Consider the following 16,656-nt stretch of genomic DNA (forward strand, 5'->3'; position numbering starts at 1 on the left):
TACTGAAACAAAACAAACTACTCAAGAGATTTTGTTGTAGGCAGAATGCATGGGAGTAGGATTCTATTGCACATGACTCAGCCCGTACTCTACACAGAGGTGGGTATAACCAATCAGAGCTGCAGTAGGCCTGTATGCAAATAGACCATTGCCACATATGGATCTGTGCCATTTACTTTGAACTGGACTGTGTTTACAGCTCTGGTCGTGAGTAGATGTGCTTGTTTTGAGTTCAAAGCAAGAGCTGCATGTAGCCACGTGTGCACATTTTGTTCATATCCTTTGCTAGTTATTGTGTTATTAGCCCAGTTATAGGTAATTTCTAGTCAACAATGGGGGAGTGGTTGCTTCCTACAAGAGCACAACATGTGTGCATTTCTAGACATCTTTGAAAAGAGAGTCAGGTAAAGAGCTTTTTTTGTCTTAGTGTTATATTTTCAGACAGGCTTGAATAAACTAACAAGCCAATAGGCAGAGTGTAGCATAATTTGTCTGATTCTCTGTAGTAATGGTATGGGAATAATAATGCATTTTATTTTGTAAAGTGGTATCTTCCATCAAACAACACAACAAAATGTTCAGTCACCTCCTTGTCTGAAGGACAAGTGGATAAACAGGTTAACCTCTTAAGGATCGGACCCTTTTTTTCAATTTCCTCCTAAAATGACACACCCACATCTAACTGCCTGTAGCTCAAGACCTGAAGCAAGGATACGCATATTCTTGATACCATTTAAAAGGAAATACTTTGAAGTTTGTGGAAATGTGAAATTAATGTAGGAGAATTTAACACATTAGATCTGGTAAAAGATAATACAAAAAAAAAACATGCATTTTCTATTCTTTTTTTGTTCCATCATTTTTGAAATGCAAGAGAAAGACCACAATATAATATTGCAGTTTAGGCGCAATTTAGATTTTGCCCATTTTGGCCACACAGCAGTGTGTTTGCAAAGTTTCAGATTGATCCAGTGAAGCAGTGCAATACTGGACTATTTTGTATCAAGTCTGCCCAAATGTGCCGAATTGGTCAATTGATGCATTTTCAAGTACATAACTATAGAGAACATACAAAAATGATATGGTAATACAAAATGTAAGTTTACACGCTCCCAGGAATGTCATACATGATGGATCACTAGTGTCACGCCCTGGCTCTGGGACTCTGTTATGTTGAGCCAGGGTGTGTGGTTTCTATGTGTTTTGTGTGCTAGGGTTATTATCTAGTTCTTTTGTTTCTATGTTGGCCGGTGTGGTTCTCAATCAGAGGCAACGTGTATCAGCTGTTGCTTGTTGTCTCTGATTGGGACCCATACTTAGGCAGCCTGTTTTCCCACAGTGTGTTGTGGGATCTTGTTCCGTATGGTTTGTATTGTAACCAAGGACTTCACGTTTCGTATCGTTTGTTGTTTTGTTCGTGTGATCATTCAAATTAAAAGTATGTTCGCATTCCACGCTGCGCCTTGGTCCTCTGTGTATGACGATCGTGACAACTAGCTTAAACATTAACTTTCACACATCTAGATGGCCTGGCGGGGGGGGTGTGGAGCCAGAGACAGCAGGGGTTATATAAAAATTGATTTTATCAAACAAAACTATGCTACATTTTATCTCTGAGACCCTTAGGATGACAAAACAGAGCAAGATTACTGAATGTAAGTACATTATTTACCTTCAGAGGTGAATTGATGAAACCAGTTGCCGTGATACATTTGTTGTGCACTCTCCTCAAACAATAACATGGTATTCTTTCACTGTAATAGCTACTGTAAATTGGACAGTGCAGTTAGATTAACAGGAATTTAAGCTTTCTGCCCATATGATAGATGTCTATGTCCTGGAAAGTTTGCTGATACTTACAACAGTCATGCTAATCACATTAGCGCACGTTAATTCAACCGTCCGTGTATACGGGACACCGATCTCATAGAGGTTAATGTCAAATCAAATCAAATCAAATCAAATTTTATTGGTCACATGCGCCAAATACAACAGGTGCAGACATTACAGTGAAATGCTTACTTACAGCCCTTAACCAACAGTGCATTTATTTTAAACAAAAAAGTAAAAATAAAACAACAACAAAAAAAAGTGTTGAGAAAAAAAAAGAGCAGAAGTAAAATAAAGTGACAGTAGGGAGGCTATATATACAGGGGGGTACCGTTGCAGAGTCAATGTGCGGGGGCACCGGCTAGTTGAGGTAGTTGAGGTAATATGTACATGTGGGTAGAGTTAAAGTGACTATGCATAAATACTTAACAGAGTAGCAGCAGCGTAAAAAGGATGGGGTGGGGGGGCAGTGCAAATAGTCCGGGTAGCCATGATTAGCTGTTCAGGAGTCTTATGGCTTGGGGGTAGAAGCTGTTGAGAAGTCTTTTGGACCTAGACTTGGCACTCCGGTACCGCTTGCCGTGCGGTAGCAGAGAGAACAGTCTATGACTAGGGTGGCTGGAGTCTTTGACAATTTTGAGGGCCTTCCTCTGACACCGCCTGGTATAGAGGTCCTGGATGGCAGGAAGCTTTGCCCCAGTGATGTACTGGGCCGTACGCACTACCCTCTGTAGTGCCTTGCGGTCGGAGGCCAAGCAGTTGCCATACCAGGCGGTGATGCAACCAGTCAGTATGCTCTCGATGGTGCAGCTGTAGAATTTTTTGAGGATCTGAGGACCCATGCCAAATCTTTTTAGTCTCCTGAGGGGAATAGGCTTTGTCGTGCCCTCTTCACGACTGTCTTGGTGTGTTTGGACCATGATAGTTCGTTGGTGATGTGGACACCAAGGAACTTGAAGCTCTCAACCTGTTCCACTACAGCCCCGTCGATGAGAATGGGGGCGTGCTCAGTCCTCTTTTTTTTCCTGTAGTCTACAATCATCTCCTTTGTCTTGGTCACGTTGAGGGAGAGGTTGTTGTCCTGGCACCACACGGCCAGATCTCTGACCTCCTCCCTATAGGCTGTCTCATCGTTGTCGGTGATCAGGCCTACCACTGTTGTGTCGTCGGCAAACTTAATGATGGTGTTGGAGTCGTGCCTGGCCATGCAGTCATGGGTGAACAGAGAGTACAGGAGGGGACTGAGCACGCACCCCTGAGGGGCCCCCGTGTTGAGGATCAGTGTGGCAGATGTGTTGTTACCTACCCTTACCACCTGGGGGCGGCCAGGATCCAGTTGCAGAGGGAGGTGTTTTTATTCTCAGGATCCTTAGCTTAGTGATGAGCTTAGAGGGCACTATGGTGTTGAATGGTGTTGGCAAATATCCAGTCAATCAGGAATAAAATGGATGAGCTTCGTTCGAGAGACTCCTTTCAGAAAGACTTGAAAAGCTGCAATATTATATGCCTTGCAGAAACTTGGCTGACTCAATCTAGGAACATGGAACTCAGTGGTTTCTCCATGCAATGGCACGATCGGATGTAGGCAGCCTCGGGAAAGTCCAAAGGGGGAGGAGTGGTGCGCTGCTTCCAGTGTGAAGTAAATCTCAAGATTTTGCTCACCTAATATACAATAGCTTATGATAAGCTGCAGACCTTTTTATCTACCAAGCCAACACAACTTTGGCACTCAACAAACTGTATGGGTGTATGGGGGATGTATTATTATCCTAATTGATGGGATGACTAACTTAGAAAGAATGCATTCTGGACTGTGCTGATGTAGGTTGTGTCACCTGGCAAGCTGTGATTGATGTGAAGAGCTGTTTTAGGGGGTAAAATGAGATAAGGATTTGTGTCTCCAAATACTAGACTATACTGGTTCTTTGTGATCTGTGAACCTTCCTTGGACGTAGGAATGGTGTCTAGGGGAGCTGGCACTTCTCATTATGACAGGTTGTTATGATAAACGTATGCCTGGAAACAGGGATGCGCTAAGAGGCGGGGAACAGCCAGTGCACCAACGGATTGGCTGAGTAATTCTAAACCACGCTCAAGCGTCTACTCTGATTGGCCAGCAGAGAGGTGGGAAACTCTCTCTCTGTAAGAGTATTTGAGGAAGAATCTAAAACAATGGATTTAGTTCTCTGAAGTGCCCTGCGAGGTATTTCAAGGAGCCCGTATATACGAAACATCATATTTACCATTGAAGGTTTTTGCATTAATTAAAATAACTAGTATATCTTAGAAGTCGTGTTGACCTCTTTTGTTCCCAATGCCAGATTTGAATTGACGCAACTTTGACAGGTGATAAACAAACAATAAACCGCACACCCAGAGGCAGCGTTTCTAGTGGGCAGAGACTTTAACGCGGAGAGACTTACAGTACAACCGTTCTACCTCACTTCTACCAACACGTCTCTGCACATGTCGAGAGACAAATTTGAGGTGACAGAGAGTGACATTCAATACCGCCTTACACACTCTTGCCTGCATCTAGCTGATATAGGGTGTAATCATTAGTAGTCCAACAGTTGTACACTAGAGTTTCTATTGGACAAATTCATGTATGTTTATCCCTGTTTTGTTCCATTTGCTTCCGTTTATGAAACCATTTTCAACAGAATCGGCGGAATGAATACACCCCTGAAACACGTAAACAGAGTTCACTTTCATAACAGACACGATGTATTCCTTCTCTTCCCTTCGCTTGTGGAATTCAATACACATCAGCTGTATGTGACCAGGCGAAGAAACCTTTCCAAGCCAAACCGCTAAACCCAGCCTACATTGTTGTCCCCATAAGTAATGTCATAGTCAGCATAGCTAAAAGAACTAACGCATTAGTAAACATGCTACAATCATGCAGTAACATTAGTGTACAGTCAGTAAGCAGTTACACCGGCGGACCCCAGTGGCAATAAATTAGTAATACCAAAAGCTTATCTTGACTTGGAAGAGTTCCAGTGTTGTGTAGGAAAGTCATAGCCACCTAGCTAACATAGCATCCCTCTGTTTGAGCAGGGTGTTTCAGTATGCTAAACTAGCAAGCTGCATTTCCTAGCTAAGTAAGTGAAAGTGAAAAAGAAATGATGAAATCTCTCTCTCGCTATTTCTCTCGTTTCTCCTTCATTTTGGAAGAAATTATTTTGTTCAAAACTTTTCAACTATTCTCTTTCTCTCTCTTTGAGTCAACTACTCACCACATTTTATATACTGCAATGCTCGCTAGCTGTAGTTTATGCTTTTAGTACTAGATTAATTCTCTGATCCTTTGATTGGATGAACAACATGTTAGTTCATGCTGCAGGAGCTTTGATAGGCTGGAGGACGTCCTTCGGAATTTGTCATAATTACTGTGTAACTCTACGGAAGGGGGTGAGAACTATGAGCCTCCTATGTTTTGTCAATGTACCCAGTGGGGGACGGAAGCTAGCTGTCCTCCGGCTTCACCATGGTGCTACCCTACATAGTGCATTTGAGGCTACTGTAGACCTTTGCAAAATACTGTGTTTTAATCAGTTATTTGGTGATGTGATTATATTGAGCATAGTTTTATGTAAAAATGATCACTTTTTTAACGTTTTACCATTTTAATTTTCATGAAATTCACTGAGGAGGATGGCCCTCCCCTTCTTCCCATTCATCAAATGTAATTGTGTCTTATCTCTCCCCTCTAAAGGAAGGTGGTTCTTTGACTTTTCTTTGGGCAACTACTTGGACTTGGGAGAAGTCTAGAACTTGGCTAACTGGAGGGTCAGGTCTGTGTCTTGGTTCACTTTGGCTAGTGGCTGTAGCTCCTGTTGGGCTACTAGAACTGAAGTGCATGATAATGCTATCAGCTAGCTGCTGTCCTATCTGTTGGACTATGATACTCATCTGGCCTATTAGCACTGCATCGTCATTGGGGTTAGGAGTGGAGGTGCTAACAACCTGGGGCCTAGGTGAGTTGACTGCATGATGACAATGAGAAGCTGCATTGTCCCCACTGACTAAAGGAACTTCCCCTGCAATTTCACTACCATTGACATCACCACACACACTAGGACTACCAGTTGGGAAAGGAATAGATATCCCCAACACACCCCTTCCCCTACCAACATTGACAGGTGTTAGCAAATCTGAAAAACAAATACGGTTGAAACTCATTGTAGTAGCTCAAAATGAAAGTTGATAAAAAAAATATTTTGCAGCAAAATTGGAAATTGTGTTTTTTACATTGGATAAAAGTAGAGACTCAGAGCTAGAAAATTGTGTATCATACACTACAGTTGAGGAAAAATTAGAAATTAATTCTATGTTGAAAATTGGTAAACTTGTAACCTAATTTATGAGAAAATTACCTTTGAATGTTTTGTACACCTTATGGAGACCTCTTCTTTGTCTACACCCATTCAGCATCGTTCAGCTTTAGCCCCACCCATCTCTTTAAGGTATGATCCGAGCGTCCTGTCCTAATAACAGCAGTCAAGCTAACTGGCTAGCTTGCTAGCTACTTCCAGACACAAATGAGAGAACAGCTCACTCTGACCATTTTACGCGCCCTAGCAGAGCTGGTTAGGATGTTTTTATGTTTTCCACATCAGGTGGAAGCAAGCAGTAGAATCAAATTTAAAACATTTCTAAAAATACACCTTATGGAACAGCGGGATTGTGAAGCAACACAAACATAGGCACAGACCAGGGACGGCTTGTTCAATAGGGCGATATGGGCGACGCACTGCCAAACGGGAAAAAGAAGGGATTTTTTTTCTAATCAATTATATCACGGCAACAGCAGTTATCAGTGTTCACGTCTGATCTGCCAGCCACTAAATGTCAAATCAGGCTAAAGTCGTGCTTCAAATGGCCCCGCCCGTTTTTGGGGCGATTTCAGTCAAGTTGAAAATCGCCCAGAAGTCTCTCATAGCCTGTCATGTAAAATCTATTTTTTTCACATTTCAAAGCTTTCAATACATTCTCTATGGGTGTCTGTGGGCTTGCACTTACCGCTTTCGTCATGCGTGACGTAACGTTGAACGTAACTAAGACAATGGCGGCTAGAAGCGTCTCTGTTGCGACCTGCAGTGCGGCGTTATTTTATGTTTTTAATTTGTAGACTTAGTTTACAAACATTCTGCCAACCATGGATTTCCAGTGGTTGGTTTTGGACTGATCTTGTTGATCGTGTACATACCCGCTACGAACGGACTAAATAATGAAAACGCTGCTGGCAGCTGAATCCCAATACAGCTGGGAGACTTGGCTGGATGAGTCCCGGACAGAGAAGTGGAGCCGGCCACCTTCACCCTGGTCAGAGCGGACCGCGATCCTGGTAAGAGAGCGACTCTGTACCCCGACATTGAACTGCTTTCTGTGTCATTGCGACCTTACTATCAATTCAATTCAATTTAAGGGCTTTATTGGCATGGGAAACGTGTGTTAACATTGCCAAAGCAAGGGAAGTAGATAGTAAACAAAAGTGAAATAAACAATAAATATTAACAGTAAACATTACACTCAGAAGTTTCAAAAGAATAAAGACATTTCAAATGTCATATTATGTATATATACAGTGTTGTTACAATGTGCAAATAGTTAAAGTACAAATGGGAAAATAAATAAACATAAATATGGGTTGTATTTACAATGGTGTTTGTTCTTCACTGGTTGCCCTTTTCTTGTGGCAACAGGTCACAAATCTTGCAGCTGTGATGGCACACTGTGGTTTTTCACCCAGTAGATAAGGGAGTTTATCAAAATTGGGTTTGTTTTCGAATTCTTTGTGGATCGCTGTAATCTGAGGGAAATATGTGTCTCTAATATGGTCATACATTTGGCAGGAGGTTAGGAAGTGCAGCTCAGTTTCCACCTCATTTTGTGGGCAGTGTGCACATAGCCTGTCTTCTCTTGAGAGCCAGGTCTGCCTACGGCGGCCTTTCTCAATAGCAAGGCTATGGTCACTGAGTCTGTACATAGTCAAAGCTTTCATTAAGTTTGGGTCAGTCACAGTGGTCAGGTATTCTGCCACTGTGTACTCTCTGTTTAGGGCCAAATAGCATTCTAGTTTGCTCTGTTTTTTTGTTTGTTCTTTCCAATGTGTCAAGTAATTCTCTTTTTGTTTTCTCATGATTTGGTTGGGTCTAATTGTGTTGTTGTTGTTGTTGTTGTTGTTGTTGTCCTGGGGCTGTGTGGGGTCTGTTTGTGTTTGTGAACAGAGGCCCAGGACAAGCTTACTGGGGACTCTTCTCCAAGTTCATCTCTCTGTAGGTGATGGCTTTGTTATGGAAGGTTTGGGAATCGCTTCCTTTTAAGTGGTTACTATCTGCCCCGTGAGTTCCCCCAATTGTTTGTTACCGTTGTGTACTGTTGATAATCACAAGTTTACTGGAGAACTGAGACCAAGTAGAGACTTTGGACAGGGTGGATATGGTATAATAAAGGCAGTTTATTCAGAGGTAAAGATATCTGGAATCGCGTGCACGGACTCGTGCACGTGTGTAGGTCACCTAAATCATCAGAAAAATTGCCCCTCCTGAGAATTTTTTCAGGAGCCGCCACTGGCACAGACACATGCATACACACACATGATAACATAAGTTCTATACACACGTACACATGGATTTTGTGTTGTAGATATGTGATAGTGGATTATGGGCCTGAGGGGGCACACTTTATGTTGTAAATTCTGTAATGAATGTATTGTAATGTTTTAAAAATTAATTTTGTTGGACCCCAGGAAGAGCTAATGGGTACAAATATCTACCTCAAATACCTTGTAACCCTGCACACTGATCTGGAACTGGTACTCCTTGTATATAGCTTTATTCTTGGGTATTTTATTCCTCGTCAAACATTAAAGGAACAGTTGTCTCCATGTCTCGTCCGTACCTGGTAGGAGTACTCGGGTGGGGGTCCCGCGGAGTTCATCCCATTGGCTGGGGGGAGGAGGGTAGGCATAGGCCTCATTGGCCATATATTTTCCAGAGAATCTACCAATTTTCCTTCCTGAGGAAATTGCAAGAAATTCTCGGGCTTCCCGGTATTCCCGTTCAAACCGAAAGTGCTATTTAAAAGCATATAATACCATTAAATAAAATCTGACATGATTATACCACTCTAAATGGAGAAATATGCACAATCTAAAGGGTTATTTATGTATTTGTTGCAATTTAATCAACAATGTTCCCTCAAAGTCACCACACCATTTCATTGATGTAGCCTAGTTTTAACAGGCCTATGAAGCACTGATGGCCGACGGGTCAAATATGAGGTTAATACAGTAAAAATTAATCTTTTTAGCCTACCTTTGAAAGATGCATTTTGGTCCTTTTCTCTCCCCTTGCACCTGGCTATCGAGGGAATTTGGGAAGGTTGTGGCTGTTTATACTTCACTTATTGTTATGATTTTGTCAGAGGAAACTAATCTGAATCTCCAATAATCAAACAGTTAAGCGGAGATTCAACAATGGATAGCGCCGCAGTTGATCAATTGCCCGTGAATCTAAACCCGCATTTAATATGCCATTCTAAGGTAGGCTATATTTTACATAAAATCTTATGAGGCCTACTTACTGCATCTGTTTTCTAGCAATAAAGTAAATGATCATCTCTGAAGTCACAGCATAAATGAAACGTGAGACTTTGGACTACACAAACGGACTATATATTCAAAGTAAATAAACTGCCATTTTTACTTTTATTCAATACAAAATACAGTTCTCGCATTATTTTTCAACAGGAAAAACACTTGTCAGAAACTAAGTAATTGACACTGACTGATTCCATGTTGCAAACAAAATCATTTGCATAGGCCATACCCGTTTTAACGTGTTGCTTCAAAACAGGCTCAATTCAGGTCGGATTTGCAGTCGGCCTCGTTGGCATAAATGAGTAAAGCTTTGCCACAGACCTTTTGTATTAAAGCAGGTAGGCCTACCGGTAGCTCAAAAGTTGGAGTCAATTTTGTTACTGTATTTCAAGGTTGCGTGTACATGCACTTTGAATTCATGGCGACTAAAAACGGTAGGCTACGACGCACAAACCCTAGGCGCTACAAGCAACTCTGGGAGAGCTAGGACCAGATCGCAGCCTGCCAGCTAAGACAGGTTAACATTGCCTTTAACCTAAAAGTTTGGATTTTTACTGGCATATGCAGACCAACCCCCAAAACGATTGGCTAATGATATGAGAGCTGGTGTTACATGTAAGAATTCACGAGTAGGAAACCAATTGTCCGTAGACTCAAGACTAGTAGACACTCAGCAGAGTAATTTAAATGCAATTTGACAACATTCAGCACTGACACCATTAACCCCAATTCTAGCAACATCCTCATTTACAGACGTGATATGCACCAACACCAAGCGCTCAGTTCTACAAACTACATCAGGTTAAATTGACCTTGAACCCATTACATCATTTGATGCTACTAGCATAAGCAAATGTAGCTTAAGAAAGTCCAATGGTAATTTAAACACCTTAACCACAAATTGGTCGAAGTAGTAATATATTGCTGATGCCAAAGCATGTTTATAATGCAATAAAACTGTTTTGCCATCACCCCAGTTACTAAAGTCAGGTCATTGAATCTCCAAAACAAAACTAAGGACACAAGTATTAAAGTTACTGTTTAATTGAGGCAACACACACAAACGCAGTTACACACAACCTGGACTAGAGTACCCATGTACGTCCCACTTCAGATATCCATGTTTGTGGTCAACGGGGTCTCAGATGCAGAGGTGAACTGTTCCAAAATGGCATGGTCGTCGGACGTGCCGGTTGTGGCTTCTGAAGCGGCGTCGTCAGACGTGCCTGTTGTGGCTTCTGAAGCGGCGTCGTCGGACGTGCCAGTTGTGGCTTCTGAAGCGGCGTCGTCGGACGTGCCAGTTGTGGCTTCTGAAGCGGCGTCGTCGGACGTGCCAGTTGTGGCTTCTGAAGCGGCGTCGTCGGACGTGCCAGTTGTGGCTTCTGAAGCGGCGTCGTCGGACGTGCCAGTTGTGGCTTCTGAAGCGGCGTCGTCCGGACGTGCCAGTTGTGGCTTCTGAAGCGGCGTCGTCGGACGTGCCAGTTGTGGCTTCTGAAGCGGCGTCGTCGGGACGTGCCAGTTGTGGCTTCTGAAGCGGCGTCGTCGGACGTGCCAGTTGTGGCTTCTGAAGCGGCGTCGTCCGGACGTGCCAGTTGTGGCTTCTGAAGCGGCGTCGTCGGACGTGCCAGTTGTGGCTTCTGAAGCGGCGTCGTCCGGACGTGCCAGTTGTGGCTTCTGAAGCGGCGTCGTCGGACGTGCCAGTTGTGGCTTCTGAAGCGGCGTCGTCGGGACGTGCCAGTTGTGGCTTCTGAAGCGGCGTCGTCGGACGTGCCAGTTGTGGCTTCTGAAGCGGCGTCGTCCGGACGTGCCAGTTGTGGCTTCTGAAGCGCGTCGTCGGACGTGCCAGTTGTGGCTTCTGAAGCGGCGTCGTCGGGACGTGCCAGTTGTGGCTTCTGAAGCGGCGTCGTCGGGACGTGCCAGTTGTGGCTTCTGAAGCGGCGTCGTCCGGACGTGCCAGTTGTGGCTTCTGAAGCGGCGTCGTCGGACGTGCCAGTTGTGGCTTCTGAAGCGGTTGTGGCAGTAGGAGAGTTTCCATAGTCATCAGACCAGCGTCTCATCTTCTCAGCAGAGGCCAGGTCATCGTTTGCCAGAGAGCTACCATAGTTTGGAGAGTCTTGGGATGCTACTTCATTTGTCTCCAAATACTCTAGAGAAAAAGAGAAGAGGAACAGTTGGGTGTTCTACACGGTCTAGGCCAAATTGCCATTTGAATGTTCAGCAACATTGCACCCCACGTAGTTCTAAACGAATGTTGCAGGCCTAACATTTTCTGGCTTCTTTAGCATCAGACCCTATGGATCGGAGCATGTGCAATGGAGACGTCAGTTGATGACAGCTCTGAAAAATGTAGGTTCAGGTACACAAGCAAATTATCAAAATCAACAGCAAAGGGTTTGATAACTTCTGGTTTAAAAAAAAAGATTCTAAACATTTGTTATTTAGACTGGGTTACTCTACGGTGTTGAATTAGTTTAAAACACAGCAGCAAAGAACATTGCTAGAAGGGATGGGATAACATAGGGGAAGAAACGCTTACCTCCAAGTCTCCTCTGCAGAGAGACTTGATCTTGTTTCTGGGACTTGCCAACAGGGGAACAAGAAACTGAGGAGAAAGAGTTGACAGAAGTTGAGTTGACACAAAATAGCTACATATATTTAATAGCAGTGAACAAAAAAGATGACCAACGTGGAAGAAACAGACAGTCAAATTTGAATCTCCAACTTACAAAGTTCAACATGTTTCCCAAACAAAACCCTTCAATCCAAATCAAACATTAGTGAACCAACCTTTGAAGACCCCCACAGTCAGCACAAAGAGCAGAAATTCTCTCACACCGCCCATGATTATGAGAATAGTCTTTATTATCAACAAGTAATGTCATCCCGTGGCCTGTATGAGGCTTATATAGGCCACTAATGACCGTTTACCAGACAAACATGACTTAACGATCAATTAACATGCTTGAATGAGTTGAAACATTCAGATAGAAATAGACCATGTAGAACAGATGTTTCTTTGGAGGGCAGGCAATATTTTCTACTCTATATATTGCATTTATATCTGCTATGTTTTACCCTTCTGGTCTCAGATCAGCAGTAGAAAGAAGTAGGCCTAATTATTTTAGGTATAATCTTCAAAGATTTTCGGGGGAAATAAACACTGTACCCAAATCCACTTTTTATTATGATCCTGGGAAATGGGTAGGCCTCCACCATATGGTCCTTCACAGTTTTACACCTGTGTTATATTCCTTTATTTACATAGATCACATACATAAATATATATGTTAGCTGTTAGTGGCTTTGGGATCAAATTTTCATATTGTATTGTTACTAACCATATATCATATTTTCCTCATTTGCTCTGTAGGAGACTCGGCTGGTGGAGATTCGTCATATGAAGGACATTCAAGTGGATGTGACCCCTAACCTGCAGGACAGGCTCAGCGGGGTGACAGACATCCTGTAACGGATCTCCAAGCTAGTGTCTGAGGACCTGGAGAAGGCTGTGTCTACAGCTGTGGGGCAGGACAAGCAAGGTAACCTAACCTCACCTAACCTCACTGTATGAAGGATTTTATTTTTATGTATAGTCATCTCCAATCTGTTAAAATATATGTCTCTGTATTTCTTGCCCAATCTCTCTCCTCTTCCCCATCCCCTTCACTAGGTTCTCCCCAGGATAAGCACACCATCCTGGCTGTGGTCCCCAGTCCTGCTGCTCCATGACACCTAGCCAGAAAGCAGGGCCTCAGTGAATGTATGTGGTTGTTCCTTACTTTAACATAAAACTCTCATAGATATTAACACAGTAACTGTAAATAATAACAACTATTCTGGGCTATATAATTAGTAACCTGAATGATCTATCACCTATCCGTTGTTTTAGAGCTAATTTAGACTAATAAGCTGTACACCTAATTGTCTTCTCCCCTGCTCCCTTCCCCCTCCTCCTCCTCCTCAGACCGCTGTACCCTGACCTTTGACCCTCGCACGGTCAACGGTCACCTGTTCCTCTCCAGGGAGAACCTACGGGTGCCTCTTCCCACCATAATCTTTGACCCCTACATCTCTCCCCCAGGTGACCTACGAGGGCATCCCCAGGAAGGAAAAGGGGAAACAGTGTATGGTGGGAATGAACGATCTTCCCTGGAGCCTCCAGCTGGATGAGTGCCAGTTGAGCGCCTGGCACAATGGGTGCCGGGAAACGATGGCTGGCCACTCCCACCACTCCCACGCGGCTGCATGCCTTCCACTGTGCCTTCACTCAGGAGCTGTTCCCTGCCTGTTGGATAGGGGCGTCAGCATCACCCTCTGCTTGCCACGATGACAACACGAAAGGGAATGACCGTGACCTAACAATCTCATATGGGATTAGTCTCCATAACCATAGACTTCGATAGACATCGCATCATTGTATCTGTCCCATTATGGTGTCTGCCAGAGCACAGGCAGCACCATTGAGGCCATCTCCATTTTGAAGTAGTCCATTGTCATTTTCTTCTTCTACTGCTTCTATGAGTTGGCAAACAAACTGAAAGGGTGCACACTGCCACCTAGAGTGTGTTTGAACAGGTATAAAGCCAAGGTTGGCGATTTACTGCCACCTGCAGTGGTGACCTGGATGGAATTCTGTGACCATTCCTTAACCTATAGGCAGTCCCACCCCATCCCCCCTTTTGCCCTCAGAAAAGCCTACATTTGTCGGGGCATGGACTCTACAGGGATACTGGCCCATGTTAACTCCAATGCTTTCCACAGTTGTGTCAAGTTGGCTGGGTGTCCTTTGGGTTTTGGACAATTCTTGATACACACGGGAAACCCCAGCAGTGTTACCGTTCTTGACACAAACCAGTGTGCCTGCCACCTAATAACATACCCCGTTCATAGGCACTTAAATGTTTTGTCTTGCCCATTCACTCTCTGAATGGCACACATACACATACACAATCCATGTCTCAATTGTCTCAAGGCTTAACACTCCTTCTTTAACCTGTCTCCTCCCCTTCATCTACACTGATTGAAGTGGATTTAACAAGTGACATCAATAAGGGATCATAGCTTTCACCTGGATTCACCTGGTCAGTCTATGTCATGGAAAGAGTTCTTCATGTTTTGTATACTCAGTGTATATAAAGATGATATCTCTATCATTCTCTATGGGCTAGGTAGAGCAAGAACCATATTGTCTATACTTGTGTCACTAACCTTGGTCTAGGGGAGTAATTACATATATAGAGGGAAGCGAGCTAGTTATTTCGATTGAATCCCAGCCCCTGTTCCAGTTGGATACTAGGACACTGATGCCTGGATGGGTGAAAGCAATATGGCCTTCCATTATGCTCCGTGGAGTTGCCTCCATATTCCCTTCAACTATCCAGACTTCTAAGATCAGTTAGTTTGGGAAAGTACTAGGATGTATGTAGGAAAGTAAGTCATTTAGGCGTATTACGGAACTATCCTGTGTATGTGAGACCTTTCCTTCTCCGACTGTAGTCTGCAACACTGCGGTTGGGACTGCGGTTGAAAATTAGCCGGCTGGCTAAAACCGGCACTTTTACTGAAACGTTGATTAATGTGCACTGTCCCTGTAAAAATAAACTCAAACTCAACTCAACTCAACACCCATTTTTCCCATAGTGAGATAATTTAGCCAAGTCAGCATTTTAGAAACAAAATCCTTAACCTGGTGAGACCCCAGGTTGCGAAAATGCAACAGGCCCTAAAACTCATGTCAAACACTACATAGTTTATCTCCTTAGACGCGTATGTACACTGAACAAAAATATAAACGCAACATGTAAAGTGTTGGTCAAGGATTATTATTATTTTTATTCCTTGATGTGATGTGTTGGGTGAGTGAGTGTGTTCTAGAATGTTCAGAAGAGTGACATTCAGGACATGACATAATAGGCCAACTGCTCTATACACACACACACACACACACACACACAGGCAGTAGCAGTAGTAGCATATAGCCAAGATAATCTTTCCATGTACACTGAACAAAAACATATTGTAAACGCAACATGCAAACATTTAAAATAATTTACTGAGTTACAGTTCATATAAGGAAATCAGTCAATTTAAATACATAAATTAGGCCCTAATCTAATCTGTGGCGTTGTGTTGTGTGACAAAACTGCACATTTTAGAGTGGTATTTTATTGTCCCCAGCACAAGGTGCACCTCTGTATTGATCATGCTGTTTAATCAGCTTCTTGATATGCCACACCTGTCAGGTGGATGTATTATCTTGGCAAAGGAGAAATGCTCACTAACAGGGATGTGAACACATTTGTGCACTAATTTTAAGATAAATAATATTTTTGTGCGTATGGAACATTTCTGGGATCTTTTGTTTCAGCTCATGAAAAATGGGACCAACACTTTACGTGTTGCGTTCATATTTTTGTTCAGTATAGTTAGTTGGACTAGGATCAGGGATTCGCTCCTATACTACCTAGACATTATGGTCCCTATCAACACAAAGTTCAAGTTTCATATTACACCATATTCCCTATATACAAGGGTGACATTTCAGATTTGTACCATAAGTCAAACTTCACCAACTCTTATGTATTTAAAAACTGTTTTTTAAGGTTAATTCAGGCTAGTCTCTTTGCAATAAAATTTATTTTTCAACAGAGACCTGGTCATATGATCGACTGCTACCCTCTCATATTTAAGTCGTCACATTAAAAACCTGTACAGACAAATAATAAATAAACAAATAATAGTGTCCAGTACAGGCCGTGAGAAGGAGGGGTGGGAGCTGAGATACAGGCGCTCTTCTTGTCTTCAGCAGGGGAGTAGGGTGGAGGTTTGTCCTGGAGAAGATGTTTTCATACATTCCCTAATTTATTTGGACAGTGAAGCTAAGACTTTTAATTTGTCTCTATACTCCAGCATTTTGGATCTGAGATCAAGTGTTTCATGTGAGGCGACAGTACAGAATGTCACCTTTTATTTGAGGGTATTTTCATTCATATCTGTTTTAGAAATGAAAGCATTTTATGTATCTAGTCCCCCCATTTGAATGTATCATAATTAATTGGACAAATCCAATTATAGTGAGTAGTCAAACGTTTAGTGTCAAAAGTTTAGTATTTGGTCCCATATTCCTAGCACGCAATGACAACATCAAGCTTGTGACCAATATTCCCTCTAATCTATTTTAGCACTGAGCAAATTTCAGGTCGGCTGAGCGCAAACTT

At 42.9% G+C, this 16,656-nt stretch overlaps 1 pseudogene; it reads left to right on the plus strand.

The window, feature by feature from the left end:
• LOC121587183 overlaps positions 1–16,656 on the plus strand; it is a 65,653-nt pseudogene that overhangs the window by 9,581 nt on the left and 39,416 nt on the right.

This window comes from Coregonus clupeaformis, unplaced genomic scaffold (assembly GCF_020615455.1).
Source record: "Coregonus clupeaformis isolate EN_2021a unplaced genomic scaffold, ASM2061545v1 scaf2075, whole genome shotgun sequence".
Classification (NCBI taxonomy): domain Eukaryota; kingdom Metazoa; phylum Chordata; class Actinopteri; order Salmoniformes; family Salmonidae; genus Coregonus; species Coregonus clupeaformis.